At 45.9% G+C, this 17,944-nt stretch overlaps 1 pseudogene; it reads right to left on the minus strand.

The window, feature by feature from the left end:
* Positions 1-839: 839 nt before the first annotated feature.
* Positions 840-17,944, minus strand: part of LOC128767069 (lamin-A-like) — a 43,286-nt pseudogene continuing 26,181 nt past the window's right edge.

Below are 17,944 nucleotides of genomic sequence, written 5' to 3' on the forward strand. Positions count from 1 at the left end.
TTGAACTCCTACAGCACGAGAGACGCATTTCCCCTGCCGTGAATAGAGGAAGCTTTGGAGGCTCTGGGACAGGCCCGGTACTTCTCTACTCTCGATCTTACCTCTGGATATTGGCAGATGGAAGTGGTGGAGCAGGACAAACACAAAACAGCGTTCAGCACTCCAGTGGGTCTGTTTGGAGCTAACAGGATGCCTTTTGGCCTGCAAAATGCTCCCTCTACCTTTCAGCGACTCATGACCTGTTGTTTCAGCGACATCAACTACACTCAGCTCCTCATTTATTTAGATGACATCATAGTGTTTTCTAAAACATTTGAGGAGTACCTTGAACGACTGCAGCTAGTCTTTGATCGACTCAAGAACCATGGTTTGAAATTAAAACGATCAGAATGTCACCTGCTGAGAAAAGAAGTGCAGTACTTGGGGCACGTGGTGTCATCTGAAGGAGTGAGAACTGACCCAGAGAAGATCAGAAGAGTGAACGACTGGGAGAGACCTAAGAGCAAGAGAGAATTGCTGCAGTTTCTGGGTTTTGTCGGCTACTACCGCCGTTATGTGCAGGATTTCTCTGCCATAGCTGCTCCATTATACCGCCTCACCACAGGTGATCCCAGAAAGAAAAAGAGAGGATGAAAGAGAAGTGCTGGCCCAGACCCACCATTTATTTGGACAGATGAGTGTGATTCAGCTTTTTTTACTCTAAAACAAAAGTTGGTGACTGCTCCTGTCCTCTGCTACCCCGACTACAGTTTACCTTTTGTCCTGCAAGCTGACGCCTCAGGTGAGGGCCTGGCGACAGTGCTGGCACAAGTACAAGATGGGAAAGAAAGAGTAGTGGCCTATGCAAGCAGAGGGTTGAGTCCTGCAGAGACCAGATATGCTGCACATAAGTTGGAGTTCCTGGCTTTAAAATGGGCTGTAACTGAGAAATTTTACGACCATCTCAATGGCCGCAAATTCACAGTCCAAACTGACAATAATCCTCTCAAATATGTGATGACATCCTCAAAGTTGGATGTCACTGGTCAAAGATGGGTGTCCCAGCTTGCATTCTTTGATTTCAACATCCAGTACAGGAGGGGCGGAGCAACACAAATGCAGATGCTTTGTCAGGCATGTCACCGCGAGAGGTCACCCAGGTCCTGAGGGGCTGCCCGCACACCGTCTATGATGTGGGTACAGAGGGAAGGGAATCACCTACACAAGTTCCATTAGAGGCTGAAACTAGCCAGAAAATGGATCTGGATGAGAGATACTGTGGAGTCGGCACTGACTCTCTCCCTGCTCTGACGAAACAGGAAATCCGTGAAAGTCAGGGACAAGATCCGGTGATTGGCCCGGTTTTACACTTCAAGAGTAGAAACCAGAAACCATGCCGTCAGGAGAGAACCGTAGGGGGAGAGCAGGTGCTCCTGCTAAAAGAGTGGAGGAGGTTGGTGATTAAAGATGGTCTCTTGTACAGGAACATCAACGACTGCCAAAGAGGACCTACATGTCAACTAGTGCTACCTGAGCGTCTGAGAACGTTTGTCAAAACTGCACTTCACAATGATTGTGGACATTGTGAAGAGGTAAGAGAGAGATTCTACTGGCCCAAGATGTTCCATGATGTAAAAATGTGGTGCGAGCAATGTGAGAGATGTTGTTTGAGGAAGACTCCCCCGGCAGGTCACAGGGCCCCCCTGGTCAGCATCCACAGTGGTGCACCAATGGAGCTGATTTGTGTGGACTTTCTGACCCTGGAAAAATCCAAAGGCGGTATAGAAAATGCGCTGGTGGTGACTCACCATTTTTCTCGCTTCGCACAAGCGTACCCAACCAAAGACCAAAAGGCCCAAACAGTGGCCAGGGTGTTGTGGAAAAACTTCTTTTGCTAAATTGCATGCAGACCAAGGGAGACATTTTGAAAGCGCGGTGGTGAAGGAGTTATATAAATGTACTGGCATACGACTCGCACGACCCCCTTCATCACCCTCAAGGTAATGGCACTACTGAGAGGTTCAACAGAACTCTGATGAACATGCTGGGAACTCTGGAGCCTCACTTGAAGACACGGTGGCATGAACATCAGGCAATGGCACATGCTCTATGTAACTGTAGCAAGCATGACTTGACTGGGTTCACACCACAATTCCTGATGTTTGGCAGACATCCCAGACTTCCTGTCGATCTAGTGTTTGGTCTTGGGAGCAAAGATGAACCTTGTGAGTACCATGAGTATGTCCAGGCTCTACATGACTCGCTGTCACGAGACTATGCAGTGGCCAATCGGATGTCACGGATTGCAAAGGAGCAGCAGAAGAAACACTATGACTTGAAAGTTTAGAGTCATGAGTTCAGTCCGGATCGTGTCCTGGTAAAAGTGTGCCATGTGGAGGGCCGGCAAAAACTCGGCGACAAGTGGGAGTCCTGTCCATATAGTGTTGTGAAGAAACAGCCTGGTGTTCCAGTGCATGTTGTGAGAAAGGAGGGCCAGGAGTCAGAGAGAGTGGTCCATGGTAACCTGCTCACACAATGTATGTTCCTACCAGTGGAGGATGGCACTCACCTGGAGACAGAGGAGGTAAACCTGACAGAAGAAGTCACAGAGGCAAGACTTGACAAGGGAGGAAGAAGTGATGTGAGGCAAGAGGTTAATGAGCCACTGACGAATGATGACGATGAAAAGGAGGATATAGATTCGACGTAAACAGGAGGATCGGCCGAAGAAGAGTGTGTGACAGCAAGACCCTCCCATGCATGATGTCACACCCATGAGAAGAAATCCAAACCGAAATCGTCGTGCTCCAAAGAGGTTGATCTGTGAGCGCCACATTGTGGAGGTCGCTGACCAATTGAAGATTCAGAGAGGTTTGGAGTTGTGGCAGAAATTTGAGGGCAGAAATGCTGCAACACGGGGTTCAGAGTAGTGTGGACGCATGTTGCCGTTTTTTGTTGTTTACACACGTTCCTATATTTTGCATGACACATTACTGCTTGGCCGACTGACACGAGTCAAGGCTTCTTTTGTTGTGTTCTATTTAGGAGAGTTGAATGTGTGTGTTAGAAGGTTTCCTAACATTCTGATCAAGTCAACAATTAAAGAAGGGGTGAATGTAGGTCTAGGTCATGTCTTAGCTCCCCCACACGGGGGAAGCACTTGAACGGTTTGGGGTGAATAACCCGCCAGTTGTGTTCTGTATGTTGAAAAGGTAAGATGTCTGAATGTTCTCTGAGTAGTTGTTGTTTAAGTTGTGTCCGGTAACTCTTGTCCAGTCTGTCTGTCGTGTAATCTGTGTCATATCATTAACTGTTGTTCATTGTTTGGTTCTTTGGTTTCGTGAAAACAGATTGTAAATTGTTTGTTCATGCGTTTAAACTTGAACATTGTTTTTTTTTTTTTTTTATACTAATTGCAGTCGTGTTCTGGATGTTGAAAAGAGTAAAAAGTCCATCCACAGCTTCTGAACCGTAGCCAATCGTCCTCTTTTCGCTCCACCCAGCACATCAAACCCCAAGAAACACAACGCAGAGTACCGGCGGGTGCAGCGTCGTCGAGGCAGCAGACCAGCATAGAAGTTTGGGTGACATAAACAATGGGAGTGGAGTTGCCCACTTGTCTCTTCACCTGCCAGTGGCTGAGCGACTGATCCTGCGAGGGGAGACACACATGAGCTACACTACACGCTGTGGGGAGCTGTGGACAGCTGGAATTATGTCACGGCGTTGCCCCCAAAATCTGCCAGACATAGAAAATGATAAACCTAGAAACACGTTGTTGCACATTACATTTTATTGGCTGAGATTAACAGAAGTGTGTGGAGTATTGTTATTGAACTTTCCCTCCATGTCCACCTCGTCCACGGTGATGCGGACGCTGGCTGAGGCGTTCTGCAGGATCCGGATCTTGGTCACGGACCCCACATCACACTGGAGGTCTCGCTGTCATTGAGGCGGCGCTTCTTCTTGTTGCCAGAGGAGTTGGAGGTCCTGGTCCTAGTGACCTGGGCGGAGGCCGGGCCGGGGACAGGCACAGGCTGGAGCAGAAGGTGACATATGAGCTTTGGAAGTCCAACAGAAAGCATTCCACAGAACAGAGATGTAAAAGTGAAGGACACATTTCAAACATCTCACCGCTCCTCCTCTCCCTCCAGCAGCTTCCTGTAGTTGTTGATCTCACTGTCCAGGGACAGTTTTATATCCAGTTTTATATCTGGAGGTGATACTCTTCCAGCTGCTGCTGCATTCCAGCGTGGATCGCAGACATCTCCCGCTCTTTATCCTCCAGCCGCCGGCGCTCCTGAGACAGAGCCTCCTCCAGCTCACGCACCTTCGCCTCGCTCACCGACAGCTGGTGACAACAGCACACACAGAGATCAGCCAGTTCACAGTGAGGAAAGCACAGTGGTGTATTATATTAAAGCTTGAAAATGCCAAAACATCAACCAAGAGTGAGAGTCACTTCCTGTTTGAGAGTCTTAGTCAATCAGTCACGTCTTTTCCAGACAGTTTCTGTCACACAGAATGGATGGTTCATCTTGTTCCCACATACAAGCAGAAGCTGAAGCTGGCAAAGCCTGTTGTGAGGAGCATGAAGATCTGGACAAGTGAAGCTAGAGAGGAGCTGCAGTCTTGTATGGAGACCACAGACTGGGAGGTGTTCAGGGCTGTGACCAATAATCTGGATGAGTATACAGACACTGTGACTTCATGGATCAGTTACTGTGAAGAGTGCATAGTTCCAACGCGCACCAAGGTGAGTTATGCAAATGACAAACCTTGGTTCACAGCTAAACTCAGCCAGATTAGACGGGAGAAGGAGGCAGCTCGCAAGAGTGGGGACAGGAACTGCTACAAAGAGGTGAAGTATCGGTTTCAGAGGGAGCTGAAGAAAGCTAAGGCCGCATACTCTGACAAACTTACGCAGCAGTTCTCAGCCAATGACTCGGCTGCGGTGTGGAGAGGGCTCAAGGTGGTCACTAACTACAAGCCACGTGCCCCCCACACTCTGAACAACCGCGCTCTTGCACAGGACCTGAACAACTTCTATTGTCGCTTTGAGCAACCTTTTTGCTCCAACACCTCCGTGGTCTCTCCAGCCCCATGCTACACTTTACAACAAAGGACTATGCTGTCTCTTAGTGACGCAACTAAGACGAACGATGTCACTGAGACAGCAAAGTCGATCACAGTCACTTTTGATGAGCCACCCCCTCACCTCCCCCCTCTTCCTCTTTCTCTTGACATCATGGAGCAAGACGTGCTCTAGTGATGGTGAGATGAAGCTTTTTGAAGCACTGAGGCATTTAGAAGAATTGGTTCGACTCATGAGTCGACTCTTCAAGAAGGTTCATATGCGCTCTGGCACCACCAAGTGGACATTAAATATAGGATTCTGCAAGCATGAACTTCTATTGCCCAAAGCTTCTAGTAGGATTGTCATCAACAATATAAAACATAGTGTTTGAGTAGACATGGATAAGATGTACACACACACACAAAGCAAAATTGAATTTCAATTATTTTTATTCAAAAATAGAATTTTTTCAACTGTTTTTGGAGTTAGTCTATTTCTTTTCTTAGACAGAATTTCCCCCGCCTTTGAAAAAACCCTTTCACATGGGACAGATGAGGCGGGGGTACACAGGTATTTTTTTGCCAAAGTGTACAAATGTGGGTACATCATTTGTTTGTCCCCCCAATAGCGGAGGGGATCATCGTGTCTAGGAATGTTCGGCTCTGCGAGGTACATTTTCACCTCCACAATGGAGTCTGCCGTGCAGCTGGAGCGTGTTTTACTGGCATTGCTGTCAAACCGCTGCCACAGTTTGCTGCCTAGAGAGCCACCAAGCATTGTAAGTAAAATAGAACAAATAAGCACAATATTAAAAATGTAATCTATACCTTTAGTTGTAGAGTGAGGAGCCTCCGGTGTGGTTGGGGATGATGGGGAGCTGGAGCAGGGGGAAGAGGAGGTGGAAGAGGAGGAGGCAGCAGAGGAGGTTGGTGCTGTGGCCCTTAGAACTGCAGCACACTCTGCCACAAGTCTCTTCTCTGCCTCCTCTGCTCTGCTGGGAGAATGAAAGCCGATTTTTTTAAATCGGGGATCCAGCAGCGTCGGCAGTGAGTGCACACTCATGGTTTGTATGATGTGAAGTTTGTCTTTTAATTGGTGCCTCAGAGTCTCTGCCATGTCTCTTGTCTCCAGCATTTGAAGAATGCCAATCTCCTCTTCCTCTAGGGAATGGCATAACATGGAAAGAAGGGGAATCACCTTCGATCCTGACACCCTCTTCTCCTCAGACAGCTCCACAGTAGCATCATTGAAGGGAGCCAGGACTTTCAGAGTCTCCCCGATTACATTGTGCTGCTCCATTGTGAGTGGCGCTATCTCGGTCCTAAGGCCAGCCAATGCTGCTCCAACGGGCTCCTTCATGTCATGGAGCCGCTGGAGCATATGGAAGGTGCTGTTCCAACGATTGTCGACCTCTTGCACAAGTTTCAGGGTTGTTTGGCCCATCTGAACTTGCATTTGGCTCAGCCGCTCCTGTAAGATTTGTCACGAATGTGTGATTATAGCAAAATACAATCAGTAACACTGTGGTGAAATGAAGGATCTCACCTTCGCAGTTGTGCTGCTCTTAAAATATCCCACTAGCCTCCTTGCATCAGTGCGGATTTTGGACAGCACAGGATTTTGCTCGATAGCCTTTTTAATAAATAGGTTCAACGTATGCGCCACACAATTTGTGTGACGCAATTGAAGGTGCCGGCTGCAGGCCCCCATATTTGGTGCGCCATCAGTCACTAAACAAGTGACTCTGTCGGTGATGCCCCACTCCAACATGAGCCTGGACTTCACCTGGGCCAAATTTTCCACTGTATGGGACTGCGGAAAATGAACGACTCCCAGCACAACCGTTTGCAACGTTGTGCTAGTGTCAATTAAATGCCCAGTCACAGCCAGATAGGCATCTGTGTTGATGGACGTCCACATGTCTGATGTGAGACTAACTGCCGAAGCAGATGACACTTGGCCTTCTCTTTTAGCTCCTCATACTGCTTCTCCACCATGGCTTTCAAAGGCTAAGCACATGAAAACACAGTTTTAAACACCAAATATGACCTTTTCTTCCCATGACCACAGCTTCGTACCTGTCTGGTATGAAGAACATAGCCAGGGTTCAAAGCAGCAACAAGCTTCTTGAACCCCTTGTCCTCCACAAGGGAGAAGGGCTGAGAGTCAAGGATGACCATGTCAACCAAAGCATCGTCCACACCACTCCTATCATCTGACAACACAAAAATGCACTGATTTAGAAAACAAATGATCAGATTTTAACACCACCACTGACTCACTATGGTGTGGGAAAAACAAATAACACTTAATCACAAATGCCTCAAACGGGACTCAAAACCTTAACTTCCGCACTTTAATGCAGTCGCATTTACCACTGCGCCAACTCATCCCGATACTCCAACTTATTATTGAAGTATTGAAGTTATCATTGTTAAAAGCAATTCCAATGATTGTTTAAGACTGTATTTTTATTTCGCTCACCGATGCGACGCTGCTCAGGACCGGTCTCCTTCGTCTCATGCAATACATCGTACTTACCTTGTTGGCAGAGATGAGATCGAAGTGTTCCCAAACCGGGGAAAACTTTCTCTTTCTCGATGGTTCCATGTCAACAGTAATCGATAGTCGATACAAAGCTGCTCACAAAACGTTCCCAAATGCTCACAAAACGTGACAAAACGGGGAACCTCCATTGCGCTTCGTGCCGCTTAAATCGGGAATTGAACTGCTCGATCCACTTCCTGAACCGGTCACGTGGTACGGTCAGTTCGAGGCTTCGATACGTCATCAGCTACGTCATTGGAGCGTTTCTCGTGCGCTGTTCATATACTCGCTGCCAGATTACTCGGTACACGCACCGAAGAGTCGACACAGCGAACACATCACTAGTGCTCACTCAGTTCAGGAAGTTGAACCTTCGGAAGGCTGCGGGTCCGGACAGAGTTTCCCCTGCCATCCTGAAGCATTGTGCTGCTGAGCTGGCTCCAGTGTTATTTTATTTGATTTTATTTTTTGACAGCACTTTATTCCAAAACACTTTCCTAGTTAGTGGGCTCCCGACTGACCATGGCAATAAATTTGATTCTGATTCTGATTCTGATTCTGAGCGTCCTCCAGTTGAAAGGGAGACAGAGACGCCGTAAGAGACGGTGAAGGTTCACAGAGCCGAGAGAGCTGCTCACACTGAGGGGCCTCACATCGTCGCCTCAACCCTGTCTTTGTTGGAGCTTCAGACTGAGCTTTCCTGCTCCTAGCTTAGCTCATCAATATCTGTAGGACAGTACCACCACCGTCATACATTTAAAGACATCAGTGTTGCAGGTGTCCTTTATTGCGTCATGATTTAAAGTGTGTCTGTGTGTGTGTGGAGAAGGTGCTCAAATAACTCATCTATAAAGCGGAAAGTCATTCATGTTTTTCCATCAGCTGCACACACTGGTGCAACGAATATGAAACAAACCACAACCGTAATATTGAAAAATGTATACATGATTTAAAACCAGGATTGTGATGTACTTGAAGATTAAAAATTAAAGAAAAAATTACAAAAAAAGTAAGAAGAGCGTTGCTAATTATGTTGGTAAATGGACAACTTAAAACTGTGGGAGATGATTCAATTCAAATTCAAATGTTTTCTCTGTTAACCAGAGCACGAAATACAAAAAAAGAGTTGGCTGCCAAACAGAAATAGAAAGGTTGAGGTGAAAAAAGCTGGACCTCATTGAAGACGTTCTTTTGGAACTCCAGCTCCTCTTTCACAATCTGCAGGCGATTGTCGGCGTCCACCCGCCGCAGCATCTCGTCCTGCAGCTGCCTCTTGGCATCTGCTAAATTCACCTCCAACTGGGAGGAAGGAGGAAGAGGAGGGTGGATTAGTTGGTGCAGGCCACTAGAAGGCGCGAGAGCACAACTGACGCTACTGCTGCTGCCGTTCATTGATTTAAAAAAAAAAAAAAAACAGACAAAGCAGTTGCAATCAGCCTCCTGGCCTCATTCATAATTAATTATGGAGATCCATTCAACGACCTGAGACTCGGTGACTGATCATCACTCCAAACCACCTCAAGCTTGAATCTATTACCTTTGCCAGTTGAGCCTTGAGGTCCTTCACCTCGGCCACCCGGGATTGTTTCTCGGCGAGAGCCGTGGCCTGAGACACATCTTTAGAGTTCAGCAAGGCCTCCAGGTCCCTCAGTCTGGCCAGAGCCGCCTCCAGGTCCAACTCCTTCTTCGATTTTCTGTGAACGGACGGATAAATTATTGATGTTGGTTTCCTATCATCAGCTCTTCCTCCTCATACCGCAACAGAAGCGGGCATTTTCTGAGTTAGGTTTCTCACAGACAGCTCCAAAAATATACCCAGTTCTTCACTGGTAACATGAATGTCGAAGACTGAAAGTGGCTGGATTCCCACACAATGGCTGAGAAAATGTATATACTGTATAATACAGTTTGACTAATAAGCTTGTATTCCTTCTAGCGGTGCAGCATTAGTGTTCAATACTTTTATATCCTTTTATAATGCAATATTATACCATGTGAATATGTCAGATCAAAGAAAATATTTTTTCCTTTTTAAATCAGTATTGCCAAACACTGCTCTCTACCGAATTACATGTGGTCAATGACATGAGAATCATTTATTTGCAGCACATATTTTACCGTTCTTTTCTTTTGCTAGAGCCACAGCGGATGTTGGATACAACAACTGAGGCCTGCAGTTCATAATGTGAATCTGAACTGTGGCCAAATCCATCAACAGGCTCTTGTGAGTCATCAACACAGACCTGGGACCATTAGCTGCATCTCCAGGGACCCTGCTCTGACTCATCAGCAACATTCAGGTTTGATGTACATGTGCTCCTTTGTCCTCCTCCGACTGAGGAGAAGAAAGAAAGCTGCTTATGGAAAACACCAGTTGCACACAGAGCAGGGGAGACTGAGTGGAGAAGTGGAGCACGCAGAAGGAAATGAGCTCCTTATTTGATTTGGCCCCGTGCATTCGGTTGTCAGTGCCACTGTTCATGACCATCTGCTTCAGATCCTGCAGACACAGGTCCTCAACCATGAGACGTCCTGAACACACCGGGATTCAAAAAGGAAGTGAGAGGATGCGGGAGGTCTTGTATGCACCGCAACCTGCACTGATCTGATCATGTACTTGAAAACACTTTGAGAGAGTAAATGTACATTTTGGCTTCAAGCAGTTGATGAACGGGCAGAGGGAAATAATATAAATTAAAATGCATGGGAGAGTTATGCCGATGTACTGCAGATGCTGAAAGAGTAAACTACATAAACAGCAACCAGATTTGTCGCGAGAACAAAGGAACGTTGAGCTGGTCAAATTCAAAAAAGCTTCAGAACTGGCAGTGCACTCACACCCACTCACACGAGAGAGATGAAGGAGACCACTATATGTCAAACCTGTATGATTGATGGTCCCCCGGGAGTAATAAAACCCTCCCCTACCGGAAGTAATAAACCCCACCCCTTTTTATATCAAAAAGAAATTAAAATAATTACCCTCCCCATTTTTATATCAACAGGAAATTAAAATAATAACCCTCCCCCCTTGTTTTTGACAGGAAGGAAAATAATTAACGCTACCAGGGGGTGGAGGGTCGGACAGCTGTATAAACATCACCCCTGTGTGTGTGTGCGTGTGTGTGTATATATATGTACCCTTCAGACTGTTGCCAGGAACAAGGCCCCGTCGAGCACAACCAACAAGCAATGTCTGTCCCTACATCGATGCGCGGATCACCGGTGATCAGCGAGACAGCTGTGACTGTTATTGAGGACCCGTGGATGGGTGCTGGGGCTCCCCGTAAATCCGTAATGTACCTACGGCGTACGCAGGCACCACCCGGGGAATCTTTGCAGGACGAGTGGTCTCTAGAGCCTTACGGACGTCGTGGAAGATGGGGGTACGTGTTTAAGTACGAAACAGCTGAATTGTGCATTTACCAGCTGGAGGATGATGAAACCTTGAGTGCCTGTACGGAGATGGCTGTGTTATCGTCTAACGACTGGGGCGTGCTGAGAGAGGTGAAGCCGGAAAATCTTCCCAGGGTTGAAGAAGAAGAACAGCGTCAGAACGCTGGAGCCGTGTCCAACAAACCTGATAGAACGGAGAGGAAGCCGGCCTTCATGGCTATTTGGCTGGCGAAAATGTCAGGATCAGGACGTTGGTCCTTCAGGGCCATCCATAAAGTATCAACAGGAGTCACGGGTGAAGAAGAAGAAGATTTCGTCCTGGAATATTTTAATTCTGATTGTGGTGTATTTCGTACTCTGTTAACCATACCGATGGATGCTTGGAGTGAGAAAATCCAGGAGATTTCTCCAAAAATCGACGGTCTCTTCTACCATAGCCGCTTATGGGATGATGCCATTGTGTTGAAAAAAGCACTGACCTTTTCGACCCACCCCACTTTGGACCGCCTACTTGTTAACGGTTGCTATAAAGAGGGCTTTTTCCAGAGCAACACCCTGCAGACGTGCCCGTCGGGACAAGAGAGAGACAACGATGAGGCCAGAAGGTGTTCCCAGACGTATTGGCACTACCTTCCTCGGAGCTGCTACAGGCGGTATCGGGTACGGAATGAACAACTCATCGTCGCTCCCTCTACTACCTGTGGTAGAACACGGTGTGGGTGACGGTCATAAGTACGACGGTTCTAACAACGACACGCCAGACAGAGAATGTCCTTCATTGGCCATCAAAGACGACGCAAATGACTCTGATGCAGCTGAAATGGAAGATGTGGATGGTGACGAGGAACCTGTAATGAGAGCAACAACCTCCTACACCGAGAACGAAACTGTCTGCGTGCATCCGCCTGCTTCATCCTCAGCTTCTCAAGACCAAGAACCAGCAGCTAATGATGAAATGGATGGATGGATAAGCGGTTTCTTCCTGAAAGCTGTAAAGACCGTTGTATTTCATCTACTAGGTAAAACCATGCGCATGTACTGGAGGGAGATCTGCTACGGTTGCCAAGTAGACCATCCCAGCCAACTACAACACAGCTGTCTTGAAGAGATGGAGGATGATTTCTACAGCCTTAACTTCCATCCGTTGATGAAGAGACTGCTGTACAACACTACTTGACCGTGAATGACGTACAACCGGTGAAAATGAGAACCAAGGCTACGGCTGAGGCCGTCTTGCTTGAAATGAGGTCTCCGAAATCAACTGTCTGGAATGAATACATCAAACACGAGCCTGAGGATCTTTTAATTGAACGTCTGGAATCAGCAAGTAGAATCTGGAATAGAACGCCGGTCCTGGGTGATGTCACAAACACGAGATTCCCTCGTATGTGATTTACTTTTTTTCTTTACTCTCTTTGTATAACATTACACTCGAATCCTGACATAACCTGTTTAATAAAAAAACATTAAGAAGCATATTCTGATCTCAGCTCATTCATTTCTCGTTTAACATGTCGGTGAAACACATCATTAAAAGAGTTTATTACAATCCTCTTCACCCTGGGAGCTATGGAGGTGTGGTTCGCCTTCGCCGAGGGGTGCAGGTTGAGACTGGAAAACCAGTCAGTTCTAAATCTATTAAAGATTTTTTATCAAAACAAGATGCTTACACCCTGCATAAACCAGCCAGAGTAAACTTTCCGAGAAACAGAGTATTTGTTCACAGGCCTCTTCAACAATCCCAGGCCGACCTATGCGACATGCAGGCACTGGCTAGATATAACGACGATCAAAATTACTTGTTGACCGTTATAGATGTATTTTCAAAGAAGGCCTATGTACGCGTTTTAAAAAGAAAGACTGCGATTGAGACAACGAAGGCGTTTGAATCAGTGCTGGAGGAGAGCGGGACGCCTGCAAAGCTACAGATGGACGACGGGAAAGAATTTTTTAACAAGAGTTTCCGGGCTTTGATGGAAAGGAAGGGTATTGTTCATTTTTCAACAGCGAGTGACGTTAGGCCTCTGTGGTTGAGAGATTTAACCGCACTCTTAAAAATCGGATGTGGAGATATTTTACAGCTAAAAACACTCTGCGCTACATTGCGGTTTTACAGGATCGAGTAAAGAGTTAGAATCACAGCTATCACAGTAGTATAAAAATGACACCGATGGAGGTAACTAAAGAAAATACTCTGCAAGTGTTTGACAATCTTTACATTAGACCGTCGAAAGGTCTCCAGAAGCCGAAATTTAAAGAGGGCGATCATGTTAGGATATCAAAACTGCGAGGTGTATTTGACAAAAAGTATGAGCAGAGTTTTACAGACGAGATATTTACGATAACTGAATGTATTCACCGCAACCCGCCTGTGTATAAATTGAAAGATTTCAACGGCGAGCCCATCCAGGGGTCATTTTATGATCAAGAATTACAAAAAGTACAACTCGTAAAGGATAAAGTATTTCACGTTGAAAAGATTCTCAAGGAACGCTGCGTTAAAGGAGAGAGACAAGTCTTTGTCCAGTGGAAAAAGTGGCCTGAAAAATTCAACAGCTGGGTAAAAGCTTCAGATATAAAAAATATATAAGACGATCCTCCTTTACACAGGGAATCATATCATCATGTGCAGCTCAAACAACGCAGGCTTCTATGTGACTTTACCATCAAACGCCAGTGCAAAAGTTTTTAAAGACAACTCGATTGGTACTTTCCGCGTTGATTTAGCACAACATATCGATTTAAACGGAAAATGGGAGGTTGCTTTGACGGAGATTACATACCCTCACACGTGGCATAATATTCCAGAGGATACAGCATCATTTTACTGGAAACCGAACCATAGAGTACCTGATTCCAACACGAACACGGCTCCCCCTAGAGGATCAGATACAGATGCGAACACGCCGCGACGGCATAAAGATGAATTTCATAGAGCCATGGCGAGACTTAGGGCTCCGGATCCTGACGCTGGCGCCTCAACTCAGAGGAAAAAAGACAAACCGCGAGGGGTTGATCGACATTTCAAAACCGCGGGGACAGATATTTCCAAACTGAAGTTCAAGGGTGGATACTACAGCTCTATTAATCAGATTACCGCTGAGTTGGAGCAAACCTTTAAAAAAACCAATAACGATATACGCTTCCTGTTTGACAGTGCACGGCAAAAAATTGATCTTCAAGGAGACGGTCAGAACTTAGTGCTTTTTAACTCGCCTTTGGCTTACATGTTAGGTGTAGAGCCTGGTAATTGGATAAATTTTTGCGAGTTCAGAGCGCCCCATCCATTTGATTTAAAAGCGGGGTTTTACCATCTCTACTGTTACAGCGACGTTGTAAGACCGCAGCTTGTAGGGGATGCATATGCACCGCTTTTAAGAACGGTGGAAATCAAGGGTAGTTACTCAGATATAATCACACAACATTTTAACCCTGCTTACTATTTACCGGTTGCCAAGAACCATATTGAAAATATTCAGATCCAAATTAAATCAGATCTTAACGAACCAGTCAATTTTACCTTTGGAAAGGTGGTGGTGACTCTACACTTTAGACCTGTTACTTGAGAGGATATTATATAGCCCTTGCATCATCGTCTGGAAATTCATTCATCACCACAACACCAGAGAGATAACCAGCCTTTGCAGACCGAGGCATAAACAAACATAATGGTTCACGCGGGCTTAAGAGACGACCCGCACAGATTTGTACACTATTATAAAAAACAGGTGGGTGGAGATCTACCTGGTTTCTACGGAGCCCCGGTTATGTACGGACGAGGCATCGGTTCCCTCTTCTCAAAAATGTTTCGGTTTGTATCACCCCTGTTGAAAAGAGGTATTGCCATAGCGAAACCCCATCTCAAATCAGCGGCGGGTAACATAGCCGCGGATATGTTCACCCGTACCGTGAGAGGAACGAGCGATCAACAGAGACAGGAAGGGTCTGGCGGTATAGCCGTCTTATCACGAAGGACAAAGAGACGCCCTCCAGGTCGCCGTGTAACACAGAGCTCCAATAAACGCGCAAACAAAAAAAGAAAGAAGCCAGTTGACAGAAGCAAACGGGCTAAGAGGAAGTCCAGAGGGAGCTCTGATATATTTTAAAAAACCTTATATACAGTAACATGGCGCTCCTACATCAGAAATCTGCTGAATGCACATTGGCAGAACTGGATTTATTCACGCCGCCGATGACGCAGCTTTCCATCGAGGACAAAATTTACACTGAAATTGCTCCAGTAGCTGCTATCAGCGAAGGAGGCCCGATTGAGTTTTTTATACCAGGAGACGGCGAAAAGTATCTAGACCTAAACGACACCCTTCTACACGTGCGTGCAAGAATTACTAACGCCGATGGCACCCCGTTGGCTAACGACGCCGCTGTCGGTCTCATCAATTATCCTCTAAACACAATCTTTGATCAGTGCGATGTGGTTCTGGGGGATCGGATGATTTCGCAGTCCAGTTCCATTCACCCGTACAGAGCTATGATCGAAACACTTCTCAACTTTTCAGGCGACACTCTTAAAACACAGTTTAGCGCCGGTCTTTTTTACCGAGACACACCTGGGTCAGTTGACTCGATCGTCACTGTAAACGGTCCCAACGCAGGCCTTAACAAAAGGGCCGAGTTCACGAGCAGATCCAGAGAAGTACATCTTCTCGGTCCTCTCCACAGCGACATATTTTTCTGCGAGAGACTGTTATTAAACTCGGTCGATTTAAGAATTAAACTCACCAGGGCGAATGACGCCTTCTGCCTGACCGGACCCCGCGACTCCACCTTTCGTCTGAAAATCCTCGGCGCCTCTCTGTTTGTGAAGAAAGTCACTGTTTCGCCAGCTGTGAGAATAGGTCATGCAGCGGGTTTGTTAAAAGGAAATGCTCTCTACCCACTCTCACGAGTCAATGTAAAAACATACTCCATTCCAGAAAACTCAAGAATATGTACACAGGAGAATTTATTTCTGGGTTCAATACCTAAATACGTGGTTTTAGGGTTGGTACATCATGAGGCATTTACCGGTAGGAGAGATCTCTCCCCGTTCAATTTTCATCATTACAACACCGAATATCTCGCCCTCTGTCAGGACGGTCGACAGATCCCCGCTAAAGCTTTTCAACCTCAGTTTAATAACGGTATGGCAGTCAGAGAGGTTTATAACATGATTCTAGCTACAGGAAGACATTTGAAGGACCTACCTCTAAGCATTGACCGCGAAGGTTTTAACAACGGTTATTCGTTGTTTGCATTTAATCTCAATCCAGCCGACGACAACGACGCTCTCTCCCCTGTCTCAAATGGGAATTTAAGACTGGAGATGAGATTCAGAGTACCCTTACCAAACACCGTAACACTGATTGTGTACGCTTGTTATGATTCCATTCTGGAGATTGATGCGAAAAGACAAGTGCTGGTGGACTATTATTAAAAAGTTATGGATAGTCTCCAGTTACAGAGGCTGCTGAGAGGTCTCTTGGGCGACACATTTTACGGTGTATGGCCGTCGGATAAGTTGCCTCAATTGACACAACCCCTCAGACCGCCTGCATATTTCATCGTCAACACACATCCGGCACATAAACCAGGAGAGCACTGGCTGGCTTTAACTCTCGAAGAAGACGGTAGAACAACTTTCTTTGACTCATTTGGAATGGGGCCCTACTTTACACATTACCCTGAAAATATTTTAAAGTTTCTCAAGAAACATTCAGGCAACATCGAGTACAACAATGGCCAACTACAGAACCCTCTATCGTTTGTATGCGGACATCATTGCGTCTTCTACCTCTGTCATCGTGCTAGAGGGCTGTCTATGGGAGAAGTATTAAGTCTATACAGTGACGATACCTTAAAAAACGACCTCATGGTATACAACTTTGTGAAAGGACATCAGCAATGTCTAAAAAGATGTGCACACTGTCCGTGGAAACAACAAAACTGTTCTCTTCTGTATTTTAAAGACTATTGTAACGCGTGACTAATCTTATTTTGTTTGTGCGTGTGTTTAAAAAAAAATCTGTAATCTCATTGTAATTCAATAAAACATTTTATTGATAAAAAGACAATAACTGTGTACAAGACAATTATTCAGGAAACCCATCGAGGCGTTAGAGACAATTTCTTCCCTTTGGTCACTACACGCGTCAAGCGTCGTCGAGGCGTCACTTTAGGGTCCTTTGGGTCGGGAGACCAGCTCTCAGCTATACTTTTCTTTCGCGAGATAGAATTCGATTTAAGTCTCTGATATTGAGCCCGTGCTTCAGGATTGGACAGCAGGGTGAGAGGGATGTTTAGCTTTAATAATGTGATGAGAAACTCGGACCATACCTCAGGTAATGAAGAACTTGTTTTCTTATACGGTAGGGAAAGGTACTTGAATATATCGATCACATGAGAGCCTTTTACAGCATTTCCTTCATACATAAATTCACCGTTCGTATTCCAACCGTCGCCATTTTTGGATATCCTCCGGATAATGTATTCAGCATTTCTTCGAGCTTTTGACGGAAGGCTATTTAGAATATCCTTACCCAGGTCATCTGTTACAGAGGGTGTTTTTAGAACACTTTCGACACGTCTGTCAGAGTCGAGGGGATGATCGCTGACCCCGTCTCGTTGTAAAGTCAGAGTTACTCTCTTTTGGTCTCTCTGATCCTGTTTAGGAAAGGTTAAATACCTCTGCAATAGAGCATCGTACTTTTTAATCTTCTCATACGAGTTTAACTGAGAATCATTTAGAATGGTCCTCATCTTCTCATTCAATTCATCTTCGGCAGTTTCACGGATGTCAGAGGTTGGACGTGATAACTGTTTAATTTGCCGAGGAGAGACGAGATACATTTTCTGGACAGTCTTCATGGCGTTTTACTTCTTTACAAACCCCCCTATTAGATTTCCAATGATTGGAACGGCAGCCGCTAGCAACGGCAACAGGAATCC

The sequence above is a fragment of the Synchiropus splendidus genome, chromosome 11 (genome assembly GCF_027744825.2).
Source record: "Synchiropus splendidus isolate RoL2022-P1 chromosome 11, RoL_Sspl_1.0, whole genome shotgun sequence".
NCBI lineage: Eukaryota > Metazoa > Chordata > Actinopteri > Syngnathiformes > Callionymidae > Synchiropus > Synchiropus splendidus.